This window comes from Macaca nemestrina, chromosome 9 (genome assembly GCF_043159975.1).
Source record: "Macaca nemestrina isolate mMacNem1 chromosome 9, mMacNem.hap1, whole genome shotgun sequence".
NCBI classification, from domain to species: domain Eukaryota; kingdom Metazoa; phylum Chordata; class Mammalia; order Primates; family Cercopithecidae; genus Macaca; species Macaca nemestrina.
The window spans coordinates 15,042,469-15,064,730 of NC_092133.1; the positions used below are offsets into that span (position 1 = coordinate 15,042,469).

A 22,262-nucleotide genomic window follows, 5' to 3' on the forward strand; every position below is an offset into this window, starting at 1 on the left:
GATTTAAAGTATACCTTGGAACAAATGAACTTAACAGATATATCCAGAACATTTCACCCAACAACTGCAGAATGCATTCTATTCAACACCACATGAACCTTCTCCAAGATAGACCGTATGATAGGCCATAAAATGAGCTCTAATAAATTTAAGAAAATTGAAATTATATCAAGCACTCTTTCAGACCACAGTGGAATAAAACCAGAAATCAACTCCAAAAGGAACCTTCAAAACCATGCAAATATATGGAAATTAAATAACGTGTTCCTGAATGAGCACTGGGTCAAAAATGAAATCAAGATGGAAATTAATTCTTCAAACTGAATGACAATAAAATACTAGCTAACCGAATCCAACAATGCATCAAAAAGATAATCCACCATGATCAAGTGGGTTTCATACCAGGAATGCAGGGATGGTTTAACATATGCAAGTCAATAAATGTGATGCACCACATAAACAGAATTAAAAACAAAAATCACATTATCATCTCTGTAGATGTAGAAAGAGCATTTGACAAAATCCAGCATCTCTTTGTGATTAAAAACCTCAGCAAAATTGGCATACAAGGGACATACCTTAAGGTAATAAAAGCCATCTATGACAAACCCACAACCAACATAATACTGAATGGGGAAAAGTTGAAAGAATTCCCTCTGAGAACGGGAACAAGACAAGGATGCCCACTCTCACCACTCCTCTTCAACACAGTGCTGGAAGTCCTAGCCACAGCAATCAGACAAGAGAAAGAAAGGGCATCCACATTGGTAAAGGGGAAGTCAAACTGTTCCTGTTTGTTGACAATATGCTTGTTTACCTTGAAAACCCTAAGGACTCCTCCAGAAAGCTCCTAGAACTGATAAAAGAATTCAGCAAAGTTTCTGGATACAAGATTAATGTACACAAATCAGTAGCTCTTCTATACACCAACAGCGACCACATAGAGAATCAAATCAAGAACTCAACCCCTTTTACAATAGCTGCAAAATAACAACAACAACAACAAACCCACCAAAACCAAAACAAACAAACAAAAAAACTTAGGAATATACCTAACAAAGGAGTTGAAAGACCCTACAAGGAAAACTATAAAACACTACTGAAAGAAATCATAGATGACACAAACAAATGGAAACACGTCCCATGCTCATGGATGGGTGGAATCAATATTGTGAAAATGACCATATTGCCAAAAGCAATATATAAATTCAACACAATCCCCATCAAAATACCACCATCATTCTTCACAGAGTTAGAAAAAGCAATTCAAAATTCATATGGAACCAAAAAAGAGCCCACATAGCCAAAGCAAGACTAAGCAAAACAAACAAATCTGGAGACATAATACTATCTGATTTAAAACTATAAGGCCATAGTCACCAAAACAGCATGGTACTGGTATAAAAATAGGCACATAGACCAATGGAACAGAATAGAGAACCCAGAAATAAACCCAAATACTTACACAGCCAACTGATCTTCACAAAGCAAACAAAAACATAAAGTGGAGAAAGAACACCCTTTTCAACAAACGTTGCTCGGATAATTGGCTGGCCACATGTAGAAGAATGAAACTGGATCCTCATCTCTCACCTTATACAAAAATCAACTCAAGATAGATTAAGGACTTATACCTAAGACCTGAAACTATAAAAACTCTAGACGATAACATTGGAAAAACCTTTCTAGACATTGGCTTAAACAAGGATTTCATGACCAAGAACCCAAAAGCAAATGTAATAAAAACAAAGAAATAGGAGCTAATTAAACTAACAAGTTTTTGCACAGCAAAAGGAACAGTCAGCAGAGTAAACACAACCCACAGAATGGGAGCAAATCTTCACAATCTATACATCTGACAAAGGACTAATATCCAGAATCTACAACGAACTCAAATCATCAAGAAAAAACCAATCCTATAAAAAAGTGGGCTAAGGACATGAATAGACAATTCTCAAAAGAAGATATACAATGGCCGACAAACGTGAAAAAATGCTCAACATCACTAATGATCAGGGAAATGCAAATCAAAACCACAATGCGATACCAAGTTATTCCTGCAAGAATGGCTATAAGCTATCAAAAAACAGTAGATATTGGCATGGATGTGGTGATAGAGAACACTTCTACACTGCTGGTGGGAATGTAAACTAGTACAACTGCTATGAAAAACAGTGTAGAGATTCCTTGAAGAACTAAAAGTAGAACTACCATTTGATCCAGCAATCGCACTACTGGGTATCTACCCAGAGGAAAAGAAGTTATTATTCGAAAAAGATACTTGCACACACGTGTTTATAGCAGCACAATTCACAACTGCAAAATCGTGGAACCAACCCAAATGCCCATCCATCAACGAGTGGATAAAGATTTTGGCATATATATACATGATGGAATACTACTCAGCCATAAAAAGGAATGAATTAACAGCATTTGCAGTTGACCTGGATGAGATTGGAGACTATTATTCTAAGTGAAATAACTGAGGAATAGAAAATCAAACAATGTATGTTCTCACTGATATGTGGGAGTTAAGCTATGAGGACACAAAGGAATAAGAATGATACAATTGACTTTGGGGACTTGGAAGAGTGGGAGGGGGACAAGGGATAAAAAGACTACAAATATGGTGCAGTGCATACAGCTCAGGTGATGGGTGCACCAACGTCTCACAAATCACCACTAAAGAACTTACTCATGTAAACAAATACCACCTGTACCCCAATAACTTAAGGCAAAATAAAAATATAAAATTTTTTTAAAAAGAAAAGAATGTAGATACCTAGAACCCATCCTGCAAAATCTGATTTGTAGATCTAGTATGGGACAGGAATCTGCATTTTGTCAAACAAAAAATCATTTATTCACAAAAAGAGAAAAAAAATACAAAAGGTAAATGAAACAAAACGCTGGTTGTTTGAAAAGATCAATACAATTGATAGATCATTAGCAAGATTAACCAAGAAAAGAGAGAAGATCCAAATAAGCTCAATTAGAAACAAAATGGGCTCTTGGTGTGCATCCCACCTTCCAAGTGAAGATATGCCAGATGATTTGGTGGCTGGCAAGATGACCAAATAGGAACAGCTCTGGTCTGCAGCTCCCAGTGAGATCAACACAGAAGGTGGGTGATTTCTGCATTTCCAACTGAGGTACCCGGCTCATCTCATTGGGACTGGTTAGACAGTGGGTGCAGCCCATGGAAGGCGAGCCAAAGCAGGGTGGGGTGTTGCCTCACCCAGGAAGTGCACGGTCAGGAAACTCCCTTCCCTAGCCAAGGGAAGCCGTGAGGGACTGTGCCTTGAGAAATGGTGCGTTCCAGCCCAGATACTATGCTTTTCCCACTGTCTTCACAACCTGCAGACCAGGAGATTCCCTTGGGTGCCTATACCACCAGGGCTCCAAGTTTCAAGCACAAAACTGGGTGGGTGTTTGGGCAGACACCGAGCTAGCTGCAGGAGTTTTTTTTTTTTTTTTTTTTTTTTTCCCATACCCCAGTGGCACCTGGAATGCCAGTGAGATAGAGCCCTTCACTCCTCTGGAAATGGTGCTAAAGCCAGGAGAGCCACATGGTCTAGTTCAGTGGATTCCACCCCCATGGAGCCCAGCAAGCTAAGATCCACTGGCTTGAAATTCTCACTGCCAGCACAGCAGTCTGAAGTCGACCTGGGACACTCAAGCTTGGAAAGGGGAGGGGTGCCCACCACTACTGAGGCTTGAATAGGTGGTTTTCCCCTCACAGTGTAAACAGAACTGCTGGGAAGTTCAAACTGGGCAGAGCCCACCACAGTGCTGCAAAGCTGCTGCAGCCAGACTGCCTCACTAGATTCCTCCTGCCTGGGCAGGGCATCTGTGAAAGAAAGGCAGCAGCCCCAGTCAGGGACCTATAGATAAAACTCCCATCTCCCTGGGATAAAGCATCTGGGGGAACGGGCAGCTGTGGGCACAGCTTCAGCAGGCTTAAACATTCCTGCCTGCCAGCTCTGAAGAGAGCAGTGGATCTCCCAGCACAGCGCTCAAGCTCTGCTAAGGGACAGACTGCCTCCTCATGTGGGTCCCTAACCCCCGTGCCTTCTGACTGGGAGACACCTCCCAGCTGGGGTCAACAGACATCTCATACAGGAGATCTCCAGCTGGTATCCGGTGGGTGCCCCTCTGGGATGAAGCTTCCAGAGGAAAGAGCAGGCAGCAGTCTTTGCTGTTCTGCAGCCTCCGCTAGTGATATCCAGGCAAACAGGGTCTGGAGTGGACATCCAGCAAACTCCAGCAGACCTGCAGCAGAGGGGCCTATTAGAAGGAAAACTAACAAACAGAAAGGAATAGTATCAACATCAGTGAAAAGGACATCCACACAAAAATCCCATCCGAAGGTGACCAACATCAAAGACCAAAGTTAGATAAATCCACGAAGATGAGGAAAAACCAGCACCAAAAAGCTGAAAATTCCAAAAACCAGAACACCTCTTCTCCAAAGGATCGCGACTCCTCACCAGCAAGGGAACAAAACTGGATGGAGAATGAATTTGGTGAATTGACAGACGTAGGCTTCAGAAGGCTGGTAACAACAAACTCCTCTGAGCTAAAGGAGCATGTTCTAACCCAATGCAAGGAAGCTAAGAACTTTGAAAAAAGGTTAGAGGAATTGCTAACTAGAATAGCCAGTTTAGAGAAGAACATAAATGACCTGATAGAGCTGAAAAACATAGCACAAGAACTTCATGAAGCATACACAAGTATCAATAGCCAAATCGATAAAGTGGAAGGCAGGATATCAGAGATTGAAGATCAACATAATGAAATAAAATGTGAAGATAAGATTAGAGAAAAAAGAATGACAAGGAATGAACAAAGCCTTTAAGAAATATAGGACTATGTGAAAAGACCAACATTTGATTGGTGTACCTGAAAGTGACAGGGAGAATGGAACCAAGATGGAAAACACTCTTCAGGACATTATCCAGGAGAACTTCCCCAACCTAGCAATTCAAGCCAACATTGAAATTCAGGAAATAAAAAGATCACCACAAAGATACTTCTCGAGAAGAGCAACCCCAAGACACATAATTGTCAGATTCACCAAGGTTGAAATGAAGAAAAAAATGTTAAGGGCAGCCAGAGAGAAAGGTCGGGTTACCCACAAAGGGAGGCCCATCAGACTAACAGCAGATCTCTCTGCCAAAACCCTACAAGCCAGAAGAGAGTGGGGGCAATCTTCAACATTCTTAAAGAAAAGAATTTTCAACCCAGAAGTTCATATCCAGTCAAACTAAGCTAATAAACAAAGGAGAAATAAAATCCTTTACAGACAAGCAAGTGCTGAGAGATTTTGTCACCACCAGGCCTTTCTTACAAGAGCTCCTGAAGGAAGCACTAAATATGGAAAGGAAAAACTGGTACCAGCCACTACAAAAACATACCAAATTGTAAAGACAATCAGCACTATGAAGAAATTGCATCAACTAATGGGCAAAATAGCCAGCTAGCATCATAATGTCAGGATCACATTCACACATAACAGTATTAACTTTAAATGTAAATGGGCTAAATGCCCCAATTAAAAGACATAGACTGGCAAATCCCATGAAGAGTCAAGACTCATCAGTGTGCTGTATTCAGGAGACCCATCTCACATGCAGACACACACACAGGCTCAAAATAAAGGGATGGAGGAATATTTACCAAGCAAATGGAAAGGAAAAAAAAGCAGGAGTTGCAATCCTAGTCTCTAATAAAACAAACTTTAAACCAACAAAGATTAAAAAAAGACAAAGAAGGGCATTACATAATGGTAAAGGGATCAATGCAACAAGAAGAGCTAACTATCCTAAATATATATGCACCCAGTACAGGAGCACCCAGATTTATAAAGCAAGTTCTTAGAGACCTACAAAGAGACAAACTCCCACACAATAATAGTGGGAGACTTTAACACCCCACTGTCAATATTAGATCAACGAGACAGAAAATTAACAAGAATATTCAGGACTTGAACTCAGCTCTGGACCAAGCAAACCTAATAGACATCTACAGAACTCTCCACCCCAAATCAACAGAATATACATTCTTTTCAGCACCATATCACACTTATTCTAAAATTGACCACATAATTGGAAGTAAAACACTCCTCAGCAAATGCAAAACAACGCAATCATAACAAACAATCTCTCAGACCACAGTGCGATCAAATTAGAACTCAGGATTAAGAAACCCACTCAAAAACCACACAATTATATGGAAACTGAACAATCTGTCCTGAATGACTACTGGGTTAAAAACGAAATTAAGACAGAAATAAATAAGTTCTTTGAAACCAATGAGAACAAAGACACAACATACCAGAATTTCTGGGACACATTAAAACCCTAGAAGAAAACCTGTGCAATACCATTCAGGACATAAGGCACAGGCAAAAACTTCATGACTAAAAACACCAAAAGCAATTGCAACAAAAGTCAAAATTGACAAATGGGATCTAATTAAACTAAAGTGCTTCTACATAGCAAAAGAAACTATCATCAGAGTGAACAGGCAACCTACAGAATGGAAGAAAATTTTTGCAATCTATCCATCTGACAAAGGGCTAATATCCAGAATCTACAAAGAATTTAAACAAATTTACAAGAAAAAAACAAACCCATCAAAAAGTGGGCAAAGGATATGAACAGACACTTCTCAAAAGAAGACATTTATGTGGCCAACAAACATTTGAAAAAAGGCTCATGACTGGTCAATAGAGAAATGCAAATCAAAACCACAATGAGATCTCACACCAGTTAGAATGGCAATCATTAAAAAGTCAGGAAACATCAGATGCTGGAGAGGATGTGGAGAAATAGGAATGCTTTTACACTATTGGTGGGAGTGTAAATTACTTCAACCAGTGTGGAAGACAGTATGGCAATTCCTCAAGGATTTAGAACCAGAAATGCCATTTGACCCAGCACTGACATTACTGGGTATAGACCCAAAGGATTATAAATCATTTTACTATAAAGACATGCACACACATGTTTATTGCAGCACTATTCACAATAGCAAAGACTTGAAACCAACACAAATGCCCATGATAGACTGGATAAAGAAAATGTGGCACATATACATCATGGAATACCATGCAGCCATAAAAAGGGATACATTCATGTCCTTTGCAGGGATATGGATGAAGCTGGAAACCATCATTCTCAGCAAAGTAACACAGGAACAGAAAACCAAACACTGCTTGTTCTCACTCATAAGTGGGAGTTGAACAATGAGAACACATGGACACAGGGAGGGGAACATCACACACCAGGGCCTGTTGCAGGGTGGGGGCTAGGGGAGGGAGGGATAGCATTAGGAGAAATAAGTAATGCAGATGATGAGTTGATGGGTGCAGGAAACCACCATGGCACATGCATACCTATGTAACAAGCCTGCACATTCTGCACATGTATCTCAGAACTTAAAGTATAATTTAAAAAAAGAAACAAAAGGGGAGATATTACAACCAATACCACAGAAATGCAAAAGATCAGTCAAGCCTACTATGAACACCTTTACATGCATTAACTACAAAACCTAGAGGAGATGGATAAATTCCTGGAAATATACAACTTTTGTAGATTAAACAGAAAGAAATAGAAACTCTGAACAGACCAGTAACAAGCAGTGAGATTGAAATAATTAAAATGTTACCAACAAAAAAAGCCCAGGACCAGATAGATTCACAGCTGAATTCTATCAGACATTCAAAGAAGAATCGGTACCAATCCTATTGACACTATTCCATGAGATAGAGAAAGAGGGAATCCTCCTTAAATCATTCCATGAAGCCAATATCACCCTAATACCAAAACCAGGAAAGGATATAACAACAACAAAAAACCACAGACTAATACCTGTATCACAGATGCAAAAATCATCAACAAAATACTAGTTAACCAACTTCAACAGCATATCAAAAGGATAATCCACCATGATCAAGTGGGTTTCATACCAGGGGTACGGGGATGATTTAACATCTGCACGTCAATAAATGTGATACACTATGTAAACAAAATTAAAAAGAAAAATCACATGATCTCAATAGATGCAGAAAAAGCATTTGACAAAATCCAGCATCCCTTTATGATTGAAACCCTCAGCAAAATTAGCATAAAAAGGACATAGCTTAAGGTAATAAAAGCCATCTATGACAAACCCACAACAAACATTATACTGAATAAAGGAAAGTTGAAAGCATTCCCACTGAGAACTGGAACAAGACAAGGACGCCCACTTTCACCACTTCTATTGAACATAGTACTGAAAGTCCTAGCCAGAACAGACAGACAAGAGAAAGAAAGGGCATCCAAGTGGGTAAAGACAAAGTCAAACTGTTGCTGTTTGCTGATGACATGATTGTATATCTAGAAAATCTAAAGACTCATCCAGAAAGCTCCTAAAACTGGTAAATGAATTCTGCAAAGTTTCAGAATACAAAATTAATATACACAAATCAGTAACTGTGCTTTATACCAACAGTGACCGAGCTGAGAATCAAATCAAGAACTCAACCCTTTTTACAATAGCTGCAAGAAAATAAAATATCTAGAAATATACTTAATCAAGTAGGTAAAAGACCTCTATAGGGAAAACTACAAAACATTGCTGAAAGAAATCGACACATGATGTTGTTCCATTGACACAAACAATGGAAACACATCCTATGCTCATGAATGGGTAGAATTAATATTGTGAAAATGACCATACTGCCAAAAAACATTCTACAAATTCAATGCAAATTCTCCGCAAAATAGCACCGTCATTCTTCACAGAACTAGAAAAAACAATCCTAAAATGCATACACAACCAAAAGAGTCCACATAGTCAAAGCAAGACTAAGCAAAAAGAACACATCTGGAGGTATCACGTTACCCGACTTCAAACTATACTATAAGGCCATAATCACCAAAACAGCATGGTACTGGCATAAAAATGGGCATAGACGCCAATGGAACAGAATAGAGAACCGAGTTATAAAGCTAAATACTTACAGTCAACTAATCTTCAACCAAGCAAACAAAAACAAAGTGGGGGAAAACACACTGTATTCCACAAATGGTGCTGGGATAATTGGCACGCCACATGTAGAAGAATGAAACTGGATCCTCATCTCTTACCTTATGCAAAAAGCAACTGAAGATGGATCAAAGACTTAAATCTAAGACCTGAAACCATAAAAATTCTAAAACATCAGAAAAACCCTTCTAGACATTGACTTAGGCAAAGACCTCATGACCAAGAACCCAAAAGCAAATACAACAAAACCAAAGATAAATAGATGGGACTTAATTAAACTAAAAACTTCTGCACAGCAAAAGAAACAATCAACAGAGTAAACAAACAACCCACAGAGTGGGAGAAAATCTTCACAATGTATACTTCCAACAAGGGACTAATATTCAGAATCTACAGGAACTCAAATCAGCAAGGAAAAAAAAAACAATCCCATCAAAAAGTGGGCTAAGGACATGAATAGACAGTTCTCAAAAGAAGATATACAAATGGCCAACAAACATGAAAAAACGCTCAACATCACTAATGATCAGGGAAATGTAAATCAAAACCACAATATGATACTACCTTATTCCTGCAAGAATGGCAATTAAAAAACAAACAAAAAAATAGATGTTGACATAGATGTGGTGAAAAGGAACACTTTTACACTCTTGGTGGGAATGTAAACTAGTGTAACCACTATGGAAAACAGTGTGGAGCTTCCTTAAAGAACTGAATGTAGATCTATCATTTGATCCAGTAATCCCACTCCTGGGTATCTACACAGAGGAAAAGTCATTATATGAAAAAAGATACTTGCATACGCATGTTTATAGCAGCATAATTCACGCTTGCAAAAATATGGAACCAGTCCAAACGCCCATCAATTAGTGCATAAAATGTGAGATATATATAGATCTACTCAGCCATAAATACTACTCCTGAAATACTACTCAGCCATAAAAAGGAATGAAATGACCGGGCGCTATGGCTCATGCTTGTAATCCCAGCACTTTGGGAGGCCGAGGTGGGCGGATCACGAGGTCACGAGATCGAGACCATCCTGGCTAACACTGTGAAACCCCATCTCTACTTAAAAAAATACAAAAAATTAGCCAGGCATGGTGGCATGTACCTGTAGTTCCAGCTACTGGGAGGCTGAGGCAGGAGAATGGCATGAATCTGGGAGGTGGAGCTTGCAGTGAGCCAAGATCGTGCCACTGTGCTCCAGCCTGGGTGACAGAGCGAGGCTCCATCTTAAAAAAAAAAAAAAAAAAAAAAAAAAATGAAGTGACATTTGCAGCAACCTGATTAGAACTGGAGACCATTATTCTAAGTGAAATAACTCAGGAATGGAAAACCAAATATTGTATGTTCTCACTCATAAGTGGGAGCTAAGCTGTGAGGACTCAAAGGCATAAGAATGACACCGTGGACTTTGGCAACTCAGGGGAAAGAGTGGGAGGGGGTGAGGGATAAAAGACTACATGCTGGGTATAGTGTAAACTGCTTGGGTGATGGGTGCACCAAAATCTCAGAAATCCCCACTAAAGAACTTATCCCTGTAACCAACCACCACCTGTTCCCCAAAAACCTATTGAAATAAAATAAGGTGGTACCCTTGCTATGCTAAAGAATAAATAATTTTATTCATTCTTACTTTTTAAACAATGAAAAAAAAACCTTTCAAGTTATTCCTAATCTATGTAGGCAAACTATGGTATCTCAGTACAATTAATTCACATTTCTCCAACACTGAGGCTGAGCACCTTTTCCATGTTTAGGAGATATTATGCTTGCTGCATTTAATCCGCTCTGCCTTCTTCCTGATCATGGAAAAAATTAAAAATGCAGAAAAGTAGAGAGAATTGGATCAAGTCTCTGGAGCTATACTGTCTAATAGAAGTTGATGTGGAGATGGGAATATTCTAGATCTGTACCATCCAATACTGGCCACACATGGCTATTGAGGTCTTGATATGTGTTTCATGCAACTGAGGAACTGAATTCCCAGTTGCATTAACCACATTATGCAACTGGAGGTTCCCACACTCCAGGAGACTCTAAACTATTTGTCAAACGGAAATAACAGAGAGACTTTCTAAAAGTAAATGGTATTTATTTAGGAGTAGGGCATTGCAATGGGAATACATGTGCCATCGTAAACTGTACATATTCAGGGGGGCAAGACAAAGGATTTTAAAGGTATTAGGCTGGGGCAGAAGGAATTGTGGTTTTTGCTATTACTAATACAATGAGAAGGATTACATAATTGTTTTGAGATTATTCTTGGCTACAAGGATCAATAACAAGGGTGACACCGGTCTGAGGCTGGACAGACACCGCTGCACAGATGTCCTGGCAGGAGCATTTTCTGTGTAAGGTTGTGATGGCCTTTGTGCAGGGTTGCAGTTTTTGTTATCGGGCATTTATGCACGAGAACTCTTCTCTTTATAGTCGTCCCCAGCTCTATTTGTCAGGGTTTTCTGTTTTATATATGTATTTTAAAAAGTGGCTTCATTTTGATTTGAACTTTTACATTCTTATTTTAAGGCCCTGTTGCACTGTTTGTGCCCAGTAAGGCTGAGGTCGTATCAGTTCAGTGGCTATGAACGAAATGGTAAGATGGTAATTCCAGTAGCTATGGTTCAAATTCAGGCCCTATCACACTTCCAGGCTGTGTGACCTTGGGCAAGCTATTCAGCCACTCTGAGCAGCTTTTCTCATCTGTAAAATGGAGGTATTACTAGTATCGGCTCTTAAAGTGTTTTGTGTGTACGTGTGTGTGTTTTACTAAAAGGAATAATTTGGTAAAGTGCACTTGAATCCTGGAAGGGGCCAGGCCCATGGGCATACTCCAGGCTAGTGCTGACCACAGCTCAGTGAATGAGCACAAAAGGTTTTGCCTATGCTTCAGGACCCTTGTAGGCATTCCCTCACTTACTCCATACCACAACTCTAAGGCATAGCTACTGTCTTTAGCATCACTTGGCAGATGACACACATAGGCACACAGAGAGGTTAAGTAACTTGCCCTAGGTCACACAGCTAAGGAGTGGAAGTACTAGGCTTCACACCCAGATCTGGCCGATTTCTGAGCTGGCTCCGTTAACCAATATACTAGAGAGTCTCTGGTTGAGGGGCTGTAGTCTCAAAGGCAGTGATTCTTAAAGTGTGGTCCGCAGACCAGCAACATCATGGTCATCTCAGAACTAATTAAAAATGCAAATGTTGGGGCCCCTCCCCAGAACAACTGAACGAGAAGCTCTGGGTGTGGGGCCAGCTGTCTATTTTTCTGTTAGAATCATTTTTAATATTGAAATACAAAGAGCAAGCACTGACTTCGGTGTTTATAAACACACACACAGGTCAAACAGCCAAAATGTGCAGAGGAAATGAGCTTCTGATCTGTCTTCCACAGTCTCCATTCCGCGGCTGAAGCTGCAGCCAGCCTCCCTCCTCTTACACATAGGGATTCATAGTGGCCACTTTCCATTACAGGTGTAATGCATTTTGTCTGTTTCACATTGAGGGCCTGTCCCTCCCCAACAGCTCCATTCTAAAAATAAATAAACAGAAAAGCAGCCATTCATGGTCAGGGCACATTCCTCCCACTGGCATCGGTTCCTACCCCACAAGGGGAAAGTGAGATCTTCCAGTTAGGAACAATTTGGTGAAAGGAGTGGCTACAGCTGGAATAACCGTCTACATGGCTGCACTGTGGTATCAGAGTGAAGAAAGAAGTCAGTCAGGACAGTGTGGAGGGCACAGTTGCAAGCTGAGTGTTTCCATGAGACAATGTGGGGAAAATTCTCTCCACCAGGTTTAGATAGATCAATGTGTCAAAGTTAAAGAAAGAAATCCAAATAATCAGCAGTTCAAACACTATTGAATTTCAAACTTCTCCCACCGAGACAGCTCAAACAGTAGTAACAATCTAGATCTTTCCAGGAAGTGAAGGTAGAGCCCCTGGCATTCCTCCTGGGAGCCCTGTGTTAGGCCCTAGAAGTATCCGCTGCTGCTGCTGCTGCAGTTGCTGCTGTTGCTCCGTTTGCAACTTCTCAGTCTCAAAGACAACAGGAAGAACCAGGATCATAAAGGAAGTGGTCCCAGTCCACAAGGCTACCCTCGAAAACCTGTACATTTTTTGAGCCACAAAGAGGAAGAGACCAAAAGTGGCTCCAGTCACAGACCTGACCCTCTCTGGAAACATCCCCATCAGGCCCCATAGTCTCTCCGACGGGGACTCTTCTAGCCCCTCGTCGTCATCCTCCTCAGTCTTCACCGCTTTGCCTTTCAGGAGCAATTCATCCGCGGAAGTTCGGAGACGGGGTTTCCCCTGCACCGACAGCGGCGACAGCGGCAACCATGTAGTCTGTATTTTAAAAAGCCCCCAGGTAATTCTGATGTAGGCTGGAGCTTGAGAAGCAGGTCCTGAAGGGCATTCAGAATCTTGGCTTTGAGTCCCAGCTGGTGGGATGGAGGCTCTAAGCTCCTACTCTTTCCCCTGGTCCTCATCACAGCCCCTTCTAGCCCCAGCAGCCTCCCTCTTGCCCCGGCTGCCCTGTGATCTCTGCTTACAGGGCTCTCCTGCTCAGACCAATTGCCCTGAGATGGTCCAAGAAGTAAGTGGTCAGTGAAGGGTGGCCCTGCCTCTGTCCCCCCTGTGTCGCTTCTGCAACTGTTACCCTCCCAGCAGTTAGCCCCATGCAAAGTGTGAACTGACACGCCACTCAGTTGCTTTGAAAGGGATGCATCTCCCTGGCTGTCAGCTTGTTGTGACTGTCAGCTTTAGGTGACAGAAATCAGGCTCCAATGAGAGCATCTGCCAGAGCTTAGAGATTCAAGGCCCCCAAGGGAATGAAAGAAGAGGGAGAAGATGAAGACATTTAGACAAGCGTGGCTGCTGGCCCTCCCAGCAGTCAGGCCCTGCATCCACACTGACATTACCTGGGGAATTTCACAACACCTGGGCACCTGAATGGAGCTCACCCCAGGCCAACAGAGAACCCCCTGGAGTGGGGGCCTGAATGCTGACCATTTCTCAAGCGCTCCTGGGGTGATGCAAATACGATTGCTTTAACTTGGCACTTCTCAAACTTGAAGGACAGTAGGGATCTCTGGGGATCCTGTAAAAATGCAGGGCCTGATTCAGTGGGTCTGGGGTGGAGACCACATTTCTGCATTCTAACAAAACTCACCAATTACTTTGCCAAATGACCATTTTGTCTATGTAACCAGATTTCTTGTTTGATTTGGGAAGCACGATATTTAGTAGGTTATTAAAGGGAAATTCATGCTTAAGAAATTTTACTAGCAGAAAGTCAATTGCCAGCAATTCATCTGAGAATTTGAGTTTATGCTAACTTTTCATGTAAGATATTTATGTGAAAGTTTACCTATAAGATATTTCAATTCAGCCAGCCAGCCCTTGGCAGGGAGCATGACTATATAGGTCTTTGGGTGAGGCCCCAACCATCCCAGAACCTCCCAAATTCATCAGGCTCTGCCGTCACCTCCTGTACATTTGGAGGATCTGCTGCTAAAAGTATTTGAAAACTAGATCTTTGTATCCAAATGGTACATTTGACATTTGGGAAACGTGAGGCTCAGAGAAGTTAAGCACGTTGCCTGAGGTTGCACAGCCTAGGCCATCAGCCCAGAGAGATGCTGTAGACCCTGCGGTGCCAACTGAGGCAGACCCAGGCCCATGGCTCAGCAGCCCCTGATGCCTCCAGCTGATAGGCCAGAAGGTGCCCAGACTGAAGGCAGCGCCTGAGGAGTTTGGAGTCAGCACCCTCAATTCCCCCGCAACCCTAGTGCCATGGACTGTCTCCCTCTGAGGCTTGCCTGGTCCCATCTCCCTCCATCTTGGCAGTGGCAACAAAGGAGATTTAGCTGAGGGCTCCCAGCAGCCTCAGGGGTGAGCAGGGGCAGGCATGATCCCAGCCCAGCTGTGGGAGGCTAGGAACCTTTCTGGTGGGCACTCCGTCTTGGCATGAGGCCTCAAGGGATGCACAAAGACCCGTACCAGACAAGGCTAGCTGATGCTGCTGTGCCTCTGAGGGTTTACAGCATGGGTGGGGACTCCTCCCTGCCATGACCATTGACCCAATCAAAACATCAGATGCAGGTGGTACCAGAGCAATGTCCAGCTGCAGGTCCCACATGTTCCCACTCTAGTCCTGTGAGGCAGAACCCACATCCCTGACAGTTCTGCAGGCAAAGCAATTGAGGTACTGTCATGTTCCCACATCCCTACCCTGGGACATCTCGCTTTTCCCATTGTGGAGCTGGCATAGCATTAGGACCTACCACTCAGAGATAAACTGAGCATTCGGTGAGATGGTCCATAGAAAGGATGCAGTCTGATGGAGCCCTGCTGTTCCGTGATTCTTTGTCATTGTCATTGTCTTTGGGATGGGGAGGAATAGGAGATCTTAGAGGAGCGTCCCTGGGGGAGGGAAGAAGAGCTGAGGAGAAGAGGTCCAGCTGCCTACCCCCAAGACCTACAGGGAGGAAGAAACAGAGGCAGGTCATCAATCTCCAGTTGGAAAGTGGTTGGGGCAGCTGCAAGAAGGATGAGGGACTCTGTCGGGGTCAGGGGAGGGTTGCCCAGCAGGGTGGCAGATGATCTGTCTCAAGGTTTTTCAAACAGCCCTGCCCGCCTGTCTCCAAAACCCCCTCAATTTTGTAGAGACCCCTGTAGGTTTCTTGTACCCAGCCAGGGCCAGGTACAAGCACCAGCACTGTGAAAGCACGTGGTCTGAACAGGTCAGCAGACCTGCCTCAGCATTTGGCTGATTTTTGTCAACAGCTCTAGTGATTGGAGCTGTGCCTTTCTCGTCCTCTAATTGGAAGGGGGATTTTTCTATTTCTGAAAGGGCTGGGCCAGGCAGGAAGGTGGCAACGTGGACAGCACTCAGCCAGCCTGGGTGGCAGTGAAAATGTTTTCTCTGTCCTAATTTGAAAAACCAGCTGAAAAAACAGACCTCCCGGCTGACTCAGGGCCATTATCACTAATTACATTTATGAGGCACTACCGTCTGCCTAGAAAAGTTCCTATGGCAGCAACTCGAGAACGAGTTGCACGTTGAGGAAGGGAGAGAAGCGGTCTTGCTGCAGACCTGCTTGTCTCAGAGGCTACAGTTTTCTGGGAGGGGGCACAGGCTCAGGGGAAGGAAGCCCTTGACCACACTGCAAGGCGGGGCTGTGAGAGAGGGGTCTTATCCCAGGGTTGGGGGAACATGACAATGCCTTCATCCCTGCATAGCTGCCAGGGATGTGGATTCTGCTTTGTAGGATCTTTGGAGACTGGGCCTTCCTACTCCTGGTTCTCAGGATGCTGCTCTCATAAAGTTTCTTTTCTTCTCTTTTCTTTTCAAGATAGGATCTCACTCCATCACCCAGGCTGGAGTGCAGTAGTGTGATTTTTGGCTCACTGCAGCCTCAACCTCTAAGGCTCAAGAAATCTCTCACCTCAGCCTCCCAAGTAGCTGGGACTACAGGTGCACGCCATCATGCCTGGCTAATTTTTTGGTAATTTTTGTAGAGACAGGGTTTTGCCATGTTGCCCAGGCTGGTCTGGAACTCCTTGGCTCAAGTGATCCATGTGCCTTTGCCTCCTAAAATTCTGGGCTTACAGGCAAGAACCACTGTGCCCGGCCCTCAGGAAGTTTCTGTTCTAAGGCAGAACACATTGATTTGGACACACATTAAAAGGCTCAATTTCAGAAACATGTAGTATAAGCTGAATGTAGTTGTTAAAAAGAACAAGGGAGCACTTAGAGGAAAGAACCCCAAAAGGTATCTACCATATACTACTAGGTGAAAAAGCAGTTTATAAAATAGTGTGTCGGCCGGGCGCGGTGGCTCAAGCCTGTAATCCCAGCACTTTGGGAGGCCGAGACGGGCGGATCACGAGGTCAGGAGATCGAGACCATCCTGGCTAACACCGTGAGACCCCGTCTCTACTAAAAATACAAAAAACTAGCCGGGCGAGGTGGCGGGCGCCTGTAGTCCCAGCTACTCCGGAGGCTGAGGCAGGAGAATGGCGTAAACCCGGGAGGCGGAGCTTGCAGTGAGCTGAGATCCGGCCACTGCACTCCAGCCTGGGCTACAGAGCAAGACTCAGTCTCAAAAAAAAAAAAAAAAAAATAGTGTGTCGAGTATGTGTAGATCCGTTCCAGCTGCTATATACCCAAGACCGGATGGCTTAGACAGATATTTATTTTCTCATAGTTCTGAGGTTGGGAAGTCCAAGATCAAGGTGCCAGAGGGCTCTCTTTCTGGTGAGGGCTCTCTTTCTGGCTTGCAAACAGCCACCTTCTTGCTGTGTGTTCACATAGCCTTTTCCATGTGTGCAAAGTGAGACTGCTGGTGTCTCTTTTCTTATAGAGGCACCCGTTTTACAGGATTAGGGCTCTATTCAATGACCTTATGACCTCATTTAACCTGAATTGTCTTTCTACTTACCTCCATAAAAGTCCTATCTCCAAATGCAGTCACATTGCGGGTACTGGCTTCAACGTATGAATTTGAAAGGGAAGGGGGAAAGGACAGTTTGGTCCATAACAGAGTATGATCTTGTTTGGGTAAAAAGGTATATATATATATATATGTGTAACAGATTTGTCATTGTTGCTTTTTATAACAACTGTGTTTTCAGAAGGGTGGCTCTGGTCAGATGGGGCCTGCTCTGTTCTGCTGATCCCTGCAGGGAGCACCAGGTTGAGGGTGAAGCTGGAAGCATCAGCTCTCTTTGCCTGATGGGGAGTGGGCTGGCTTGGAGATGCCAGTGCAGTCTAGGAGTCAGGCAGGAGTGACCACAACATTGGCCGTAGGACCCCCCATGTATTCAGGAAAGTCAAAATGCCTGAGAGACAGTGGCAAGACAGCTGAATTCTATGCATGGGGAATTAGCGGGAGAAGCAGGCACAGCACATGGGGCGCAGGGTCCACAACTGAGGGGACCAGGGAGCAGAGGAGGCCCCTAGGAACCAGCAGGAACTGGGGACTGTAGTGGGCTATGAATTAGCAGTCTTACCAGTCACATCTGGATCTCTGAGGGGCAAAGGACCCCAGTATATATAAAGTATTTTAGTATTAGAAAAAGATCTAAGAGAAGGAAGACCATAAATATTTTAACAAGTGCTTTGATATGTGTGAGATGGTAGAGAGGGTGGACGAGATTGGAGTCAGAATTATTTTGTTCTTTGTAAGTTGATGTGTTATCTGATTTTTTAATGAGCATGCATTTCTTATATAATCATAAAAACAATGGCCGGGTGCGGTGGCTTACTCCTATAATCCCAGGACTTTGGGAGGCTGAGGTGGGTGGATCACTTGAGGCCAGGAGTTTGAGACCAGCCTAGTCAACATGACAAAACCCCATCTCTACTAAAAATACAAAAATTAGCTGGGCATGGTGATGCGCACCTGTAGTCCCAGCGACTCCCAGGCTGAGTCGCGAAACCCAGGAGGCAATAGTTGCAGTGAGCTGAGATCATGCCACTGTACTCCAGCCTGGGTGACAGAGTGAGGCTGTCTCAAAACAGAAACAAAAACCAAAAAACCATAATGGCTCAATTTTCTTTTAATACATCAAGAACATAAGCTGAATTCAGCAATTAGCTATTGCTATTATCCGCATGTTTCTGTAGCCCTAAAATTCAAATGTTGAAAGCCTAACTCCCAAGGTGATGGCATGTACAGGTGGGACCTTTGGGAGGTGAATAGCTCATAAGGGTGGAGCCCTCATGAATGGCATTAATGCCCTAATCAAAGAGCTTGCTTGCTCCTTCCACCATGTGAGGACACAGAGAGAAGGTGCCATCTCTCACCCAGAAAGTCGGCCTTCCCCAGACACTGAATCTGCGGGCAGCTTGATCTTGAGCTTCCTAGTCTCTAGAACTGTGAGAAATAAACTTATTATTTATAAGCTGCCCAGTTTCTGGTATTTTATTATAGCAGTCTGAAAAAAAACAAGATTGCTATTAAGTGTCCACTATGTGCTAGACTCTGTTGTGGACACAGAGATAAACCAGACAGACGACCTTGCTTATGAGCTTAGATTCTAGTAGGAGAGGCAGACAGCAGGCAAGTGACTTCATGATATAATGCAACATAGAGACTAGTACTCTAAGGGAAAGAAAGCAGAGGAGCTGAGTGGGAGGAAGCAAGCAGAAACAGAATAGAGACCTGGGAGCTCCAGGTGGAGGGAAGAGCCCGGCAAAGTCCTGAGGCTGGATTTTGCTGATTGGGGAGCAGCAGGGCCCTTGTGCAGCTGAAGCAGAGTGAGCAGAGGCAGAGTGGGTGCCTGGTGCTGGTGTTGCTGCTCACTCACCAACCAGCTTCTCAGCCCTGGGGCACAGTCCTCAGGGGATCGCTGTGCAAAGGTGGCCCCTGCTGAGAGGTGTTAGTGCTGCCTACCACAGGTTGGGGAGCTTGAACAACAGGTGTTTATTTTCTCACAGTTCTGGAGTCTGGAGGTCCAAGATCAAGGTTTCCAGTGAGAGCTCATTTTCTGACTTGCAGATAGCTACCTTCTTACTGGGTGCTCATAGAACATTTCCTGTGTGTGTGTGTGTCTGTGCGTGCGCTGAGTGAGACAGAAATTTGGAGCTCTTGGTGTCTTTTCTTAAAACAAATCCCATCAGATCAGGGCCCTACCCTTATGCTTTTATTTTAATTACTCCCTTAGAGGTGCCATCTCCAAATATGACCACGCTGGGGGTTAGGGCTTCAATATATGAATCTGAAGGATTCTACTGTAATTTCCTATAATAGGAGCAAACCCTAGACCAGAGCCTTGGGCTCCAACCAGCTCCTCCATCAGTAAGTTGGGTCATTTGGGTAAAGTGAATCAGTTTTCCCTCCTCTAGTCTGGGGGACATTGTACCTATGCCTCCATCTTCCAGGGCTGTTGCAGAGACGAAAAGGATGACCATGACATTGTGAGAGAGCCTTGTATGCTGTGAGGTGCTCCACAGTGAGAGGCCTCATTGTAGGAAAGAAGGATTGGAAACAATACTATGGAATCCTTGGCCTCAGGGTCACCTTGGGTCAGGAGAGAGTATTCACAGGGGGGCCTAGGGCTCAAGGTTTCAGGTACAGCATCTGCACAGACCACGGGCACAAACACCTAGAAGGCTGGGCTGGTCCCATCAGTCAGGGGAGTGGGTGTGAGTAGGACTAGAGGTTGCTCTGGGGACAAGGGACCCTGGAGTTGGCCAGGGAAGTCTGTGTTTTCTAAGTTTTGAAATTATCAGGACAAGTTGAAAATTAAAGTTGTTCTTCTACCAGTCAATTAAAGAACTTAAAACACCAGCAAACCAAAGCAAGCCCAATTTAGCCACAGCCCAGCAGTTTCTGACCTAGGCTGTTGACACTGTTGGTGGGATGGGTGGGGGGAATGAGCTTGGGAAGGAAGAAGGGTCTGGAGAGAGATGGGGTGGGGTGGATCTGGTCAGGTGCTCCTGGCATCTAGCAGCTGGAGGCCCCAGATGCTGCTAAACATACTACAATGCACAGGACACCCCACAATAAAAAATTAACCAGCCCAAGATATCAGTAGTGCTGAGGGTAGGAAACCCTGGCATATGTTGGGTTGGATGATTCTTGCTTGTTCTGATTGCTTTGTGTATTGCAGGGTATATGCCCACCCCACCCCCCACCCTCAAACACACATATGCCTTTAACTCAGAGCTAGTCAATAGGAGAGTGTCTCTTAATATCTAGCCTGGTGCCACCTCTTCATCTGAAACATATTCAGGCCAGTTCCAAGCTGCCTGCTCTTGCTTCAGAAGGCTACTCTTGGATGGAAGAGTCTTGCTACGAGTCTTGCTGCCTTTCTGTTCCCCCTGCTGTTTGTTCCTAGTCTTCCTGAGGGAAAAGTGCAGCTGAAATATTGGCTGTTATCATGGTGAAAAGATTAGCAGGGGATTGTAGCTGAAATGTTTTAGCCCAGGTGTGATCAACTGGGCTCTTCAGGAGAGAAACAAGCTCATGTCATCTGTGCTGAATGCTCCCCATTTGGAACTCAGCTTCCTGTCCCCCTTCCCCTCCCGACTCGCCAGCAGGATGGACAGAGGGAGCCTTCTCTCTCTCTAAAAGGGAGAGCAGAAAGGCAGATGCACACAGGCCTGTCTGTCCCGGGTGCAGGGTCCTTAACAGCTTCCAGGGCTACTTCTCCATGAACCAGGGCTCTCAGGAGTGTGTCTGCCATTTATTATTTGATTAGTCTCTCCAAGGGCATCTTAATTCTTCCTTCCCAGGCACGTACTCCAGCCAGATGGTTTGAGAAATTACGTCTCCGGGCTTGCTATAATAAGGCAATTACTTGAGCAGCATCCCATAGCACAGCACCAAGTCCTGAGCTTCGTCATGGCCTTAATTTCCATCTGGGGTGAGAAAGCACTGAAATTTTGAAAAGCTGCAGTTTTCAGATGACCTGTGTACAGAGATAAAACTCAGGAGGGGCCTTGACTCTGTGGGTGATGTTTGTCCTGTTCACCCTTCTCAGGTCTTTGGAGATTTGGGAATGGTAAGTGGGACAAGCACGGGCTTTGGGGCCCAAGGAATGAAGCTGGAATCCCAGTTCTGTACTAAGTGTGTGGCCCTAGGAAAATTATTTAATCTCTCTGGGACTCAGTTTCCTTATCGGTAAAATGGGTGGGATTATAACCATCCTTAAAGTTTGGTGGACATTTGCTCTTTGTTGGCTGCTTAGCACCTCTTCTCCCTCTTTAACAGTTCCTTGATTTCCTTTTGGGGAATTACCTTCTCCACTGTGTACAATCCCAGAGGGACTTGTACAGGGTGGGCCAATCAGACTGGATCCAGGGATACCCCTAGAATGACCCATGCTCCTCATTCTGACAGGCAGGCCCTGGCAAGACTCCTGAGAGATGCTATTCCTTAGAACTTGGGATCTGCCCAGCTTCCAGGTCCTCTTCGGATCCATTTATCCAGTCTTGTCACTTCCATGAGCCTAACCAATAACCTTCTGATAGACTCCTTTTTGTTTACATTCCCCAGGGTTAGTCTCTCTTGCTTGTAACCAAGGAGCCCTAAGTCACCCACAGGCTTGTTGGGAGACAGCAGAGAGTGAATCTGTTGTGTGAGTGTGTGCCTGCCTCAGAGCCTGGTATACATGGGCATTCATCCAATGGGATTTCTCCCAATCTCTGCCCAGGAGATCAGAGTTTATGAAAGTGGAGGAGATAGCCTGAGACAAGCAACCA

The 22,262-nt window shown here is 44.0% G+C and overlaps 1 long non-coding RNA gene and 1 pseudogene across 1 annotated transcript in view; both read right to left on the reverse strand.

Annotated features, from left to right (window-relative positions):
• LOC112424273 (uncharacterized) overlaps positions 1 to 22,262 on the reverse strand; it is a 71,261-nt gene that overhangs the window by 41,906 nt on the left and 7,093 nt on the right. The window lies entirely within an intron of this gene.
• LOC105467685 (mitochondrial import receptor subunit TOM22 homolog) lies at positions 12,924 to 14,277 on the reverse strand (annotated as a pseudogene).